Raw genomic sequence first — 15859 nt, 5'->3', positions numbered from 1 at the left:
CGATGGTCGTGATTTGGGTGTAGGTATATGTTTGAGGACATAAAACATTAATTTATATTGTTTAAAAAAATCCAAAATGGCTGCCCTATGCCCAAAAATTCAATATGGCGGTCAAAATGTCATTTGAACGGCATTCTCAGGCTGATGGTGGCGATTTTGGTGTCCAGTTATATGTTTGGGGACATGACAAAGTCATTCAGCTAGTTTACAAAATTAAAATAAATTGCCCTATGGTCCAAAATTCAAAATGGGGGCTAAAATAGTGAATTTTAGTAAGAATTACTTTAAAGATATTCTTAGGCTGATGGTCGCGATATTGGTGTCTAGGTATATGTTTGTGACATATAGGCCCCTATAGTGTACATGACAAAGTCATTTAGATAGTTATTGAAATCTAGAATGGCTGCCCTATGCTAAAAAAAAAATCAAGTGGTGGCCAAAATTGCAAATTTTATATTGATTTTATCTAATTATCATATAGACACCCGAGCTCTTGGGACATTTTTGTTTTAAATCTAAAGTCGCCGTGTCGCAATATAATCACTTATAAATGGAACATAGATGCCCAAAATATTCAAAATTAACCAAATGTTAATACTAACCAACACTATAAGGATCACATTTGATGTCCATTGATCTATTATGATTTAAAAAGGTAGTCCAAAGACGATTGAAAATGTTGTATATCCCGTAAAATGTAAACTATTTCTATCTCTAAACCTGGGCACTTGAAGACCTTGGGGGCCATAATATGAAACATCATATAATTAACCATTACACCGTAGAACTAAGCAGGGGGGTTGTACCACCCCAAAGGTTTTCCATCCGCCATAAAAAAAACACGCGTATTTACGTCCAAACGACTTAAGCTAATCGTAGATCCATCCATCCATTGCGCTCATTTTAGTGATAAAATGTTTACCCAAGCACCTTACCCGGGAGAAGGACCGACCATCAAAGATGGCCATGGGGTGGGGGAGGCGAGGCCCATCGTGATTTTCATTTCACTCTTGTAAAATTATTCCAAGATATATTGACTTTTTACTTGTTAGTTAGGTTGAAATAGTCATTTCCTTTTATATTTATGGGAAAATTCGGTGAAAATCGGACTTTAGATTTAAAATAAATTATTGTAGATTTTTTGGCCGAATCTATTTTGCCTATACTTTTGTAGATAGCCAAAATGTCCCAATTTTACAAGGGTGTGCTCACATTATTACGTCATAGCGATATTATGTGATGAATGTGGCCTTTTTTTTGGAATCACTGGAGAGAGTAGACATATAGCTATATTTTGGTACCAAATATAACGGCATGACGTTTGTAATTGAAAATGGGGGGGGGGGCGGGGTTGCAATTCACCCCTTTGTAGTCCGTGTATATGGCTCAGTAGTTCTAGGGTTCTAGGGGTGTGTTACCCCTAATTTTCAATTGTATTTGGTACCAATGTATAGCTATGGGTCTCGTCTATCCAGTGATACCAAAAGAAGTACAAACATTCCCCACATAATATTACTATGATGTCATAATGTGAGCACATCATGGCAAAGTTGAATATATGAATGCACAACCCACCGAAGTCCATACTTTGGCCAACCCGAGTTAAGCATGGATAATTGTTGCTTATACATAGGCCTATCATAATGTATAAAAGTCAAATCAACCCTCTACGTGGGTCTAGTATTAGCAGGTGAAATCCAAAATGGCCTGTACCCATACCCGGCATGTATATAATTATGATACACATTTGTTTTTTTACTTTTCTCAAAATCACTTTCGATGGACTTGGGTGGGTTTTGTATTCGTGTATTCAATTCTGGGTATGTACAAAAGTATAGGCAAAATTGACCTGCTTTCAAATATTCTACGAACATGCGATTTTCACCGAATTGTCTCCTAAATATAAAAGAAAATGACTATTTCAACCTAACTAACAAGATAAAAGTCAATATAATTATCTTGGAATAATTTTACAAGAGTGAAATGCAACTGTACTTACTGTAGAAACCTATGGTGGGCCTCACCCCCCTCTATGGTCAATCATCTTTGGTGATCGGTCATACCCCGGGTAAGGTGCTGGGGTAAAAATTGTATCACTTAAAAGAACGTACAGGATGGATCTACGATTAGTTTAAGTCGTTTGGGCGTAAAGACGCGCGTTTTTTTTATGGCGGATGAAAAACCTTAGGGGTGGTACAACCCCCTACATAGTTCTAGGGTTAATTACTTTCCTTAATTGCGTTATAATGATTATTATGTTTCATATTATGGCCGATCTTCAAATACCCCGGTTTAAAGATAGAAATCGTTTACCTTTTACGGAACAGTTGGCCACCTTTTTAAATCATAATAGATCAATGGACATCAAATGTGATTATTTGGTTAATGGCGCCATTTTGAATAATTTGGGCATCTATGTACCAATTACAAGTGATTATATTGTGACACGGCGACCTTAGATTTAAAACAAAAATTAAGTCCCAAGAGCTGGGGTGTCTATAGGATAATTATGTGAAATCAATATAAAATTTGCAATTTTGACCACCACTAAGGCAGCCATTTTGTATTTTGACAAACTATGTAAATAACTTTTTCATGTCCAAAGACATATTCATAGACACTCAAATCACACCATCGGCCTGGAAAAGCCGTTCAAATAAGTTTGGCTAAAATTCACCATTTTGGCCGCCATTTTGAATTTTGGAACATAAGGAAGCCATTTTATATTTCGTTAACTGTCTAAATGACTTTCTCATGTCCATAAACATATATTTAGACACCAAAATCACCACCATTGGCCTTAGAATACATTTTTAGTAATTTTGACCCCCATTGTAGGGGCACCCCGGAAAAAGCACTTTGGGCACATTTTTAATTAAAGTGGACTACGGGAGCGTGTTCTACGCAAAATTTCAGTCTAGAAACCGTATCAAACATAAAGTGAACACTATTTCCCATCCGCGCGTGAATGAGAGCCCGACTATATTGTATCTCATTGTATCATAATTATATTGTTGTATAATGAATGGATGAAAATAAATTGATTGATTGATTGAAATGTTCTGCCAGCTATAAGGACATTGATTTCTTTCCTTTTTTGCTGATTATTTTCACTACTAATGTTTCTGAGAATCCACTGAGAACTAAAAACTTAATTTGGTCCATTGTCTCCAATCCAAGATGGTCTCTAAATCCAAAATGGCCGCCGTTTATTAAAATATAGTATACCGCTTTAGGCAATTACTATCATTGAGAGTAAAATACACGTATCTCATTTCTGTTAGATTTGGATAAGAAAATGATTGTAAACATCTTAAAGTAGTGCAACAACATTGTTTAAGGAGAATATAATAGGTGCATTTCACCTTTCAAAATGGCGGCCAAAATGTCTTGAAATTGACTAAGATTAATATGTCAGCATTTATGCAATGAAATGCAGAAAATCATGTTAAAATTTCAATATTGTAATTTAACTTCAGACATTTATGATAGAGCTGACCTTGAGGCTTTTAAATGCCTAGTTGTCATTATCCATATTATCAGCATTTTCAAGTTCCTCAGCACAGCTGTATTGGTACACTCTTCATTTGCTCCACGATCACATGCTACTGTACAAGTCAAATTGTGTCGTCTGCAGGAACATCTTCTGGAGCATTTCCTTATTCCACATCCGCACCTAACAAGCTCGACAACAGACTCGGGAGCTATTGCAATGTCTGACAGGATAGGTACTGGAATGTTATCTGCATCACTCGACCATCTTAGCTCGAACGGGTCTGGAATATTTGGATTTACCACAAGGTCTTGACTACAAACATTATGCTTGCATATGCGCCCGCACAATGTGTTGATGCCACACACCAGAAGTTGGAGGGATTTTATCAATCTCCCCTGGTTGGCTCTTGAATTGTTTCCATATCTCAGTTTTTCATCTGTGTTAGCCTGAAGGTCATTTTTTGTGCCCATGAGCCTGCACAAAAACCTCTCACAGCCTGAAACAACACTTTCATGTCCTAAGACGAAGATTTTCCTTCTGTTGTCACTTGTCCCCATAAGCATGGTTGTCTGAAGACCATGAACCGTGAGTCTTCGAAGAGCAAGGACCATAACATCCGTATCTGGAATCTGGAATCTGGAACAGAATCTGGAACAATCTTCCTTCATCCATTAGGTCCTCTCCCACAGTTACTACTTTCAAATGTAGCCTGAAAACCCATCTTTTTAACCATTGCTGATGTTGTTTCTTTTGCATGTTTTTTGTTTTCTTGTAGTCTTTAGTAGTAGCGTAATTTTTTTTGTAAAGTGCAATGATCATTTTGCGCTATAAAAAAGCCGTTGTATGTATGTATGTATCTTGGGTCATGATATGGACATTCTTTCCAGCCTCAGAGATCTCTGCTGCATGTAGCATGATTAGAGTGTCTGCTTTCCACTTGTGTACTAACACCTGTCGATGTCTGAACATCATTAATGTTGCTTTTCACATGCAGATGTGTTACAGTGACTATGAAGGTTGTCGTGTCATCTTTGATAAAGATATAATCAGACGTCGCAAGTTAGGAGTCCAATCATCAGCGAGAGCCTACATTGTTGCTGACACAACCCCCATCCATGACTCAAAGCTATTTTTGGCTAACAATGAAACTAAGGACACCCTCGCAATCTACCTGGCAAACAAAGTTTTTAAGCTGAAGATTCCAGTAGTCACTGTAACACGTCTGCATGTGAGAAGCAACATGAATCATGTTCAGCCATCGACAGGTTTTAGTACACAAGAGGAAGCAGACACTCATCATGCTACATGCAGCAGAGATCTCTGAAGCTGGACAGAATGTCCATATCATGACCCAAGATACAGGTGTTATGGTCCTTGCTCTTCGAAGACTAACGGTTCTAGGTCTTCAGACAATCATGCTTATGGAAACAGGTGACAACAAAAGGAAAATCTTGCTGAAACCAATACATATCCGTCTTGGGACATCAAAAGCAGGATGCGACACATGTGGACATATCAGAGGTATAGGCAAGAAGACTGCCTTCAATGCCTTCACTGAAGCAACAACTGAAGAACTCACAGCACTGAGTCAACTTGGTGATGCAGAAATGCCATCTCAAAGTGTTGTTTCAGGCTGTGAGATGTTTTTGTGCAGGCTCATGGGCACAAAATATGACCTACAGGCCAACAAAGTTGAAAAACTAAAATGGAAACGCTTCAAGAGCAAACCAGGGGGGATTGATCAAATCCCTCCAACTTCTGGTGCGTTGCATCAACACATTCTGCGGGCGCATATGCAAGCATATATTTGGAGTCAAGACCTTGTGGTAAATCCAAATATTCCAGACCCGTTCAAGCAAGGATGGTCGAGTGATGCAGATAACATTCCAGTACCTATCGTGACCAATCCTGTCAGACAGAAGTCTGACAGAAGTACAGAAGCATGTGCTTGTGGATCAGATGTGGATAAGAGTGTACCAATACAGCTATGCTGAGGAACTTGAAAATACTGATAACATAGATGATGACAACTAGGCATTAAAATGCCTCAAGGTCAGCTCTATCATAAACGTCTAAAGTTGAATTACAATATTGAAATTTCAACTTTTAAAACGCGATTTTCTGCATTTCATTGCATAAATGCTGACAAATTAGCTGAAAATCTTAGCCAATTTCAAGATACTTTGGTGGTCATTTTGAAAGGTGAAATACACCTATATTCTCCTTAAACAATGTTGTTGCACTATTTAAGATGTTTAGAATCATTTTCTTATCCATATCTGACAGAAATGAGATACATGTATTTTTCTCTCAATGATAGTAATTGCCTAAAGCGGTATGCCAAATTTTAATTAAAGGCGGCCATTTTGGATTTAGAGGCCATCTTGGATTGGAGAAAATGGACCAAATTAAGTTTTTATTTCTCAGTGGATTCTCAGAAACATAAGTAGTGAATAAATCAGCAAAAAAGGAAAGACATCAATGTCCTTATAGTTGGCAGACCATTTTAGACAAATTGGCGGCCATTTTGGATTTGGCAGCCATCTTGGATTCTATAAAATGATCCTAATTATGTTCTTAGTGGATCTGACGATCAAAAGTATAAATAATCAGTAAGAAAAATATGACTTTGTGCACTTACGGGACAAATATGGCTTTAAAAAGGCTAAATATAGTGGCCATTTTGAATTTCAAAATGGCACTTGGCAAGACACATTCGAAAAAAATGGAACCAACTCATGTTTTGTTCGTAGGAGTATTTACAAGCTAAAAAGCATTGGTTCCACTAATGTAGCAAATTTTGCACTGGGTTACGTAACACCATGTACTAAACAGTATGTCACACAGAAACCTTGAACATTGAATTTCTAGCTCAATATGGCTTCATTTAACCGCCCGCGTCCAAAATTGAAAATTGCAAAATATTTAATTATTTTATTTATATTTTGTCCTTTAAATTGCTTTCACTTGCTACTTTCTAACATGAATCATATCAACAATAATGATGAATAAACTAACAGCATAACTGCACTATGTGTAAAAGTAAGCATAGAAATAAAATAATTAAATGCCGGCTCCAGTCAAAACGGGTTGATAATTGGTTGTGTTATACTAAATAAAGAAAATAATAGATAATTATTAATTAAAAGTCACCTTGTTCTATGTTTAAAATCTTGAACAGTAAACTCGGAATCAATTGTGAAGGGCCTAAATGAAAGTTGCTGTTCAAATTGAAAAATAAGTCTTTAGATGACAGATCAAATGGAAAAATAAGGGGTCTTTGGGTGACAGATCATGTGTTTAAAAAACAATATGGGGTCTTTGGGTGATAGTGACGTTGAAAAGTGGAGTCTTAACAGCCCTACATACGTGTCACCTCTGAAGTGGGAGTGACTCCCCCCCCCCCCCCCCGGCAACGAAACCACTACTCCCCATTCGTCTATGATGAAACATAGCTCAATTCTAATCATTCATTTAGTCGTAACTGGAGATAAAAGACAAATTCACTGTTTTACCACAATTTCTTGAAAAAGAGCCAAAAACATGCATTTTCGGCATGTTTTCTGATAAGCGAGTCACAAAAATCATCAAAGTCTAAGCATTCAAAATCTTGAATATTATGCCTAAATTTTGCTCAATTTTCACTTTTTTGTGTTACTTTTAATCAGAGATCCTGGAATAATTAAATGGTTGGTTATAAGAATGAAACATGACTTTTTCAACTAGAATTACGCGGTTCATAATTAAGGTGGTCCTCACACATAGGTGTTTGTAAATACAAATAATATGCAAATAAGCTCATTAATATTCATAAATTTGTAAATAACATGACACAAAACTATACAGCACATCAGGCCACCATTTCCAATCCACAAACCAAGTTGAGCCTTTGCGATTAAACTGCAGAGTAGCACTAGCTGGCTTCTGTGCTGTACTCTGATACCTGTATGATGATTTACCAACTGTAGCCTAGGCTACGCTTGGTGCTCGCTCAGCTCGCTATTCGAGATGCGTCGCGGTTTGTGGAACAGGGCTAGTTCTACTGCAGAGTGGATAAATGAAAATGCATGCCAAAATAGGCAAATAAGACATGACACAAATCTATACAGCATATCATAACCACCATATCCAATCCACATACCAAGTTTGAAGTTCATCGGCCTTTGCAATTAAACTGCAGGGTGGATTAATGAAAATGTAAGCAAAATATGCAAATCAGATCATTAAAGCCATGTTATAACATTTTCATACAAAATAGATTAGCATTTCTTTGCCATAAAATGTTAGTTTTTACTGTCAGATATATCCCCTTGAGCCGAATAACTACAGCAAAGCAAAGAAAATTAGAATTTACTACCAGCGCATATGTCACCAATACGTACCACTCCTTCGGTCATGTTATGGTACGACCCTTTGTTGTGTAGATCACCGTCCCGCACACCGTGTACGTACTGTGTGTTATGAACATTGTGTATGCGTTCAACTAATAATTCCATTGTAATAATAAGACGCCGGTTCCATCGTTTTATTCAAAATCTCGGATTTTGACAAAACTACAGCACCAAGAGTCTTGATTTTTGCAGGGTATATATTGGTTTAATGAAGTACAATATAATCGTGTAAAAATGAATTTTAAAAAAACAGTGAGGGCGTCCTCCTCAGCAAATGTTATAATATGGCTTGATTCATGAATATTCAAATAACATGACCCAAAACTATACAGCACATCAGGCTAACATATCCAATCACCAAACCAAATATGGAGTTGATCGGTTATTGCGTTTAAGCTGCAGACTAGATTAATGAAAATATAGGCAAAATATGCAAATAAGCTCATTAATATTCATAAATATGCAAATAACATGACAAAAAACTATACAGCACATCAGGCTAACATATAATCCAACCACTAAACCAAATATGAAGTTGATCAGTTATTGCGTTTAAGCTGCAGAGTGGATTAATGAATTTGCTTCCGCCCGGACAGCTAAACAAACAAAGAAACAAAGAAAGAATCAACCATCTGGATGATAACATAAACCCCACACATGTGTGGGGGCCAAAAATTAGAATGCATAAACTGAATTAAGTCTTAGTACAAGTCTTTGGGCTTGATTGTCACAGCATATACGAAAAACACCCTAAAATCGCATGTTTTTGGCCCTTATTTTCAAAAATTGCCCAAAATCAAAAATACTAACTAAAAGATAAGGATATAGCTATATTATTCATTTGGCAAAACAGGATAATACTTTTTTAATCCCAAAAACGTAGTTCTGTATTTTTCTGGAATAGACAATTTTAGCCCAGTGGAGCGTTAAAAGTGCAATAGTCATGGCCGTATTTACCACTGGTCCTGTCCAGATGGGCCCAGGTCCAGTGAGGCCCCCCAAAATATGGGGCCCCCAAAACTGCACTATGCATGTTCTTTTTAGCCCCAAAACACAGCCATGTTTTGGACCAAAATATGATAAAATTGCATACTTTGGCTTTTTACATAACAAAATTTGTTGGGCTAAAATTGTCTGAAATTGAAATTGTCCATGTTTCGTGGGCAAATTCCCTAATGGAATTGGAAGAAAATACGCTTGTCTACCTCTTAGAGACTGTGTAATAATGATAAGCCCTGGTGGCAGGGTAAAATGGGTGGGTGAGCTGAAAGGGTGGGCAAGCAATTTTTGGCAAGCTGTGGGGGAAAGCGATTTTTGGCTCACATTCATGGGCGCATTTTAAATAAAACGCCTAAAAGGCTTAGGAAAACGCCACGCTCACAATATATATCTAGACTATTTAAAAGGGCATTTCGTGATCCACAGCCTCATCCCCCCACTTTTCTCAAAAAAAGTTGAGATTTTTATATCACTGGAAACCTCTGGCTACATAATGTTTATGTACACAAAATTTCTTGCAGATTAATTCGTTTAGCAAAGATATGAAATTTGAATTTCGTTCTGGTGCACCAGAACGAAATTACAACACATTGTCTATGGAGCAGTGTAATACACATGATCATGCATAACTCAAACGCAAAATCGGAATCAACAATAATCGGAATCTACTGAAAAATGTGCAAATGGGGGAGGCAAAGATTTCTTGGCAGGCCGAGATGGGGGCAAGCGATTTTTGGCAGGCCGAGAGGGAGGCAAGCAACATTTAGCACACAATTTGGAAATTTTACCCCGGGCTCTTAATTATTTCAGAGCCCCTAAATATTGTAACGCTTCATGGTGAGTTTGGGTATATGTTAACCAGTTGTAATGAATATTTTACATATGAAGCCATGTTTTTTCAAATTATTTATCATAGAAAACCCTAATTTCATTTCTGGCTTTACATTGTAATAATAAGTTTTCAATGAGTCCTGTTGTTTACTAAATTAAATAATGTTACTTGTACTTCTGCAGTCTGTGTTCAGGGTTCAAATGGACAAGTTAATAATATGAAGGCTTAAAAAGTTCATGCATGTTAATATTTTTTACTTTGATAGATTTGACATTATTTGTTTGCTTACATTTTAATTATTCTGAACTTTTAGGCTATCCTGCTTTATTGAAATAGTTTACTACCGTACATAAAAAGTATCAGATGAAATTTTGAAACCAAATCTAAAATATCCATGAAAGTTAATTCTTCCTTGGTTTATAAATATATAAATGTTTTTACTTCCAAATTCTGTCTGCCCAGTATACATGGTATATACAGTTTAAAATATGCAAGGACATATGAATGTCTTGGCACCAAGGTCTTTCCTGGCAAAATGTTGTTCCATGTTTATTTTTATTAATGATGGCAATGACCCAACACTCTCAATGCCAAATGTAACCAATTGCAGCTCAAATTTGACCTCAAATTGCAGAGTATGAGTTTTTGTGCTCAATACATTCAAAGGTCATTTTATGAATGTACACACATTCTGTGGTCAAAGAACTGTGTCCTGATCTATGAGATAGTTTGAGATTTAAGTTTGAGATTCTGTTTATACATGTACATGTACAAGCATAATATTCATGTACCAAATTAAGTATGTACCAGACATACTCAGACACAGGGACACACATACTAGTACATGATAGTAATCAACTAATTTTATTATAATTTGTATCATGCTTGTAATACTGAATTTAAAAAAAACCAACATTTTAATATATTTTAAAACTTAAATATTACAAATTGACAAAATCGTTTGTTATTTTTCTTGCGGGATTAAAAAAAATTGCCAATGTTGTATTAAATTGTTTTTATCTACCAATTATTTGATATCAGATTGAACTAAATGTGAAACAATTATTGAAATATGCTTGTCAAGAATGCCCCCTTCTCAAACATATTTTAAGTTAATATATTCCTCTTATTGTTTTATGCCTTGCAGCATATATTTTAGATATATTTTATGGCAGATACAGAGAAATTTACTTGTTACCAAATATGGGCTGTCATTTAAGTTTAGTTTGGTTCGAGGAAAAAAGATAGAAAAGTGGAATTTGGAAAAGTGAAATAATGGTGGTAAACTTGATGTTTAATTGGCATAGAAAATGTGAATACCAAACACAAATTTTGTCATTGATATTTTGAATAATATGATTACGGTAAGTGGGCTTATTGCCTCAGCAAACACAAAATCTGATAATTTTTCATCCCCATTTTCATCCCTGATTTTTTTGGGGTGGGCAACTTTCCCCCTGGCTCCGCCACTGTATTGACTGGAATCAGCCTTAAATGAAAATATCAATATTTAAAATAAGCCAGTTTCAATCTAAAATTATATCATTCTGCTCAATTTCCCAGGCTCAATTTTGCACATTACTGATTATTTTGATTTCATGAACATTCAAAACACAATATTTATACTGAATATCATTCAGCACATTTGACCATGAACAGGGATTTACTTTTACTGTGTGGAATGTGTATCTAAACCACTAAGAATTAACTTGTTACCTGTCACTAGTGTCAGATTTAATTATGATCTGCCCTTGCTTGTATAACTCATTCTCAGTAATTTGGGGTTTAAATATTGTAAGATTTCAGTTGAAAAATTTTGAACTATGTCATGAGAAATGAGGCTGTATCCCAGGTTCTAGATGTCAATCAGAATTGGGTGGGGAACATTTTGTCCTGAGATGACCTATGTAGCTTGTTGCAAAAATTCTATAACATGCTGTATATTAAATCACAGACCTAGAGGTAGTGCAATAATTATGGTCCTGGGGGAGGGAAAATTGGGTGGACAAGAATTTTTGGTGTTCTAAATATAAACAATTTTAAACAAATCAGCTGGAATTTGAGGATTTTCCCAATTTTCCAGCGGATTTGAAGGAAGCGAATGTCTTCCATAGGGTCCAACTGGAATTTGATCATTTTCCCATTTTCCAGCTGGATTTGAAGGTAAGGCAAATGTCTTCCATAGGGTCCAACTGGAATTTGAGAATTTTTCCCATTTTCCAGCCGGATTTGAAAGTAAGGCAAATGTCTTCCATAGGGTCCATCTGCAATGGGAGCATTTTTTCCCATTCCAGCCGGAATTCACATAAATGCCAATGTCTTCCATAGGGTCATCTGTACTAGAAATTAGGAGCTGCTGGAATTAGAGCTATTTTGTCCATCTTCCAGCGGAATCTACAAAAATGTCAATGTCTTCCATTGAGTCTTATAGACTTCTCATATATTTATTGATTTGTTATCTGCTTTATCGTAATTTAGACCAGCGGAATTGTACCAAATGTCCAAACCTCCTGCTGGAATCTATGCTTAAATTGCCAGCTGGAATTTGAGCTTCTCCCATATTCAACCGGAATTGCACTTTTTCAAATGTCTTCCATAGGGGGGGTGCGGAATTCAACTGGAATAGCCCATTGTGAAAAATTTTCACATAAAAAACGGGTGGGACTATACTCGGACCAATACGGTAGTTTTTCTTGCCTGCAGAATATCCCTGTGGATTTGCATGACACACTCTAATCAATTATGTTGTTTTTATGTTAAACTTGAGTATCCAGTGTATAAAATAATACACTTCTATTTTTCAGAAAAGAAGTGTACATCCACAGGATCACCAGCTGTCGACCCTTTGCATCTTAGACATCTACAGTAGCGGTTTAGGGTATGTTCATGTCTTGAAGCGGTATATACTTGTGTTGAAGCTTATGATGCATTCAAAGATGTGTTGCCAGCAACGACATGTCTGCAAAACTCATGGTTTGCATTTCTATCAGCATTTATCAGTGTTTATATATTTGTGCAGTGGCATAGCCAAGGGGGGTCGAACAGGACAGCCCCCCCCCCATTTGAGAAGTCTTTCCCCTCCCCCTCTGGCCATCCTGATATTTTTAAATATCAGGACTGGCCAACATCTTAAAAGATTTCTAAAATCTTTAAATTGCAATGCCTATTTTGTGGTTTTTAGCCCATTTTGACAATTTTCATATAATAACCACCCCTTGAAAGTTGCTTGCCCTCTTTCCTCCCTTTACCCCTCTGAAAATCTGGAAAACTCCTTGCTATGCCACTGTGTACATATGTGAGAAAGAGAGAATGATGAGGGAGGGGAGGGGTGAGAAAGGGAGGAAGGAAGGGAAAGTGGCAGAGGAGAGATCAAGAGAGAGCATGAGTAAAGAGTACAAATGAGAAAGAGCGAAGTGAAAAATATACAGAGAAAGAAGAGAAAGTGCATGAAGAATGAGAGAAGGATCAATGTCCTTCCCTTGTTCCTTTAAAAAGTAAGAGAAAGGGCAAGAGAGACAAAAACCCATGCATTTGACAGGTTGTTGACTGGTTTGCAAACTGCCACTACCGAAAGCCGCTTTAGCATCAGCCCTAGGAAGAAATATTGATTATTAAATGAAGTTGAAAACTCATAATATCCTTCATACACGCTTCACGTTCATCACCAAACCTTTTTCATAATACCGCACAGGAAGGAAGTCTATACTTTTTTGAGCATGCATAATTCTTAACTTGGTTGATTAAGAACATTGACAGTGTAATGTGTGACTGGTGTGCGTGTATGTGAATTTACATAAGCGTAACTTGGGACTTTATTGACATGCGCAGTAAAAAAATTGCCAATTATTAGCTGAACAAACTTTAGCTGCAGTTTATGTGTACAAACAATTCCAAATTGTCCAGATTTTAACGATATTGTAAAAATTTTTGCAAATTTGGTAATGTGACTTACTGTGTAGAATGATTCGTTTTGCATAATGCTCTCTGGATTGAAAAGACAGTGGTCTGTGCAGGTTCTTGCTGATCAATGACACACACTTGACAGTCACAGGCCCCCTGGAAGGTAAAACTTAGTGTTGAGGCAGCTGATGCGGGCCTGGGGGTTGACCGCAGCAGGGTTTGAAGGGACTGTCACACTTTTGTGATTCTATATGCTTTAGGAGCCATTCTACTTACAGGCACAAACATTTGTCAAAGAGAGTTTTGAAAAAAAAAGGTATTTTTCTGAAAAGTGGTGCGGCGAGCACCGCACCGGCTCTGATGGCCCTGGATGGCCACTCATGCACTTCAGGCAAGCAAAGTGAAGTCGCATTGAATTTGTAACTTTTCAAATTGCAAAATTTTATGATTTTGAATTAATTTTACACCATGTATGCCTATCACACTGAAGCTAACAGAATACTTAGCAAGTTCATATTAATGTCATTGTTCTAAATCAATCATGTTAAGAATTATGACCCTTCAAAAAGTGAGTGCTGTTTATAAGTCCAAAATATCAGTAAGATTCATCTTATAAATAAGTTTGATGCAGAATAAACAAGAAAACATCCATTAAAATATTTGGAAGTTCTTATTCCCTGCACTATATTTACTTTATTCAAATTGTTTATTTATGCTTGCTTTAAAACATTCTTCGCAAGCACACAATATTCAGACTAATGGCTGATTTCTATAGGCCCATTCCATGTCAACTCTTTTTCTGTGTGGTGGTAGATATTGATGAGAAAGTAAAATCCTGAAAATTTGAGCTTCATACTCCATTTCGTTTTCCCGTGGCTCCATAGAGTTGTACACATTTTTGATTTTGCATGTATAATGATTTAATGTACAACTCTATGGAGAAGGCAAACCTAACTAATGTGTTGAAGCCATCAAGACCCCAAGCCAATATCTCTCAGAAATGTTGTCCAAGAACATATCTTCAACATACCTGAAGTTGATGGTGGGGCAAATTGTCTGACATTGGTTTTCAGGGGGGTCAAAATGTAAAAAAAGTGGTTTTGCATGGGTAATATCTCAGCTAAATATATTCTAATATGCTCAATATTGGATAAGAGTAATGTCCTACCAAAGGGCTCTGACTGGCAAAAAAATGGACAATAAAATTATTTTTACTTTTGGAGTTCTGACCCCCCCCAAAGTTGGTCCTGGTTGGATGAAGTTGCATTTTGAGGGCCCTATATCTTTTAAAGTAAAGGAGTTACAAGTTTTCTGATAGCAGATTTGAATTCTACACCAAAAAGTACCCCAGGATACATACTTTTCAAAGTTTTAAAGGGTTCCCTTTATACATTTATGGACCTCAAACATCTTCTTCGGCGTTGCGACACATTTTTACGCTGACCCCCTAAATTTCAAATTGATGCCACGGGAAAGCGAAATGGAGTATGAAGTTCAAATTTTCAGGATTTTACTTTCTCATCAATATCTACCACCACACAGAAAAAGAAAAAAATTGAAGAGGTGCTGCGGTGCACATCCCTGGAGTTGACATGGAATGGGCCAGCTGTTTATATGCCACAAATGCGGACCAAACATTTTCGCTACTAAATACAATTTATTACTACCGACTCGTGCCACCACTAGCTACAGCCATAATCCCATGGTTCAATCTTGTAATATGTGACCCCTCTGCACAACTGAGCCCTGAAGTCACCAATCATCATTTTTGAGATATTCAACCAAAATATTCTGCTTGAAATTAGCTTTAAAATGATGTATATCATGTCTATAGTACTTGACATTTAAGTAGTGAAAAATCAATAAAACAGTCAATAAATCCTTTGTTTCCTATTGTTTATTGTTAAGTTCGATGGAGCATATCTCAATAGTGGCACTGGCGACATCCGGGCTCAGTTGTGCTGAGGGGTCACATATATGTGATATAAGAAGGGTATATTTTTGTTGTCTATCACAACCAGATGAAAATATGGTGTTTTTCTATATCAAATCATTAAATATATGAATGCGTATTGGAGATTTTGTACGCGGTGGACATTTCACTTTACATTTGAAGGGCTACGGAAAGTGTGTGAATATGTAAATATGTGTGATTTGCATGTTAAAGTAAACCCTGCATAGGACCCCCTCCCAGGCACCCTTTTGGCTACACCACTTGAGAGCTCCTTACCCCTTAACATC

General features: G+C 36.7%; 1 protein-coding gene across 1 annotated transcript in view; it reads right to left on the bottom strand.

Moving 5' to 3' along the window:
* LOC140138676 (potassium channel subfamily T member 2-like) overlaps positions 1 to 15859 on the bottom strand; it is a 222648-nt gene that overhangs the window by 122734 nt on the left and 84055 nt on the right.

Source organism: Amphiura filiformis, chromosome 18 (genome assembly GCF_039555335.1).
Source record: "Amphiura filiformis chromosome 18, Afil_fr2py, whole genome shotgun sequence".
Classification (NCBI taxonomy): Eukaryota; Metazoa; Echinodermata; class Ophiuroidea; order Amphilepidida; family Amphiuridae; genus Amphiura; species Amphiura filiformis.
This window is presented reverse-complemented; position numbering and strand designations above follow the sequence as displayed.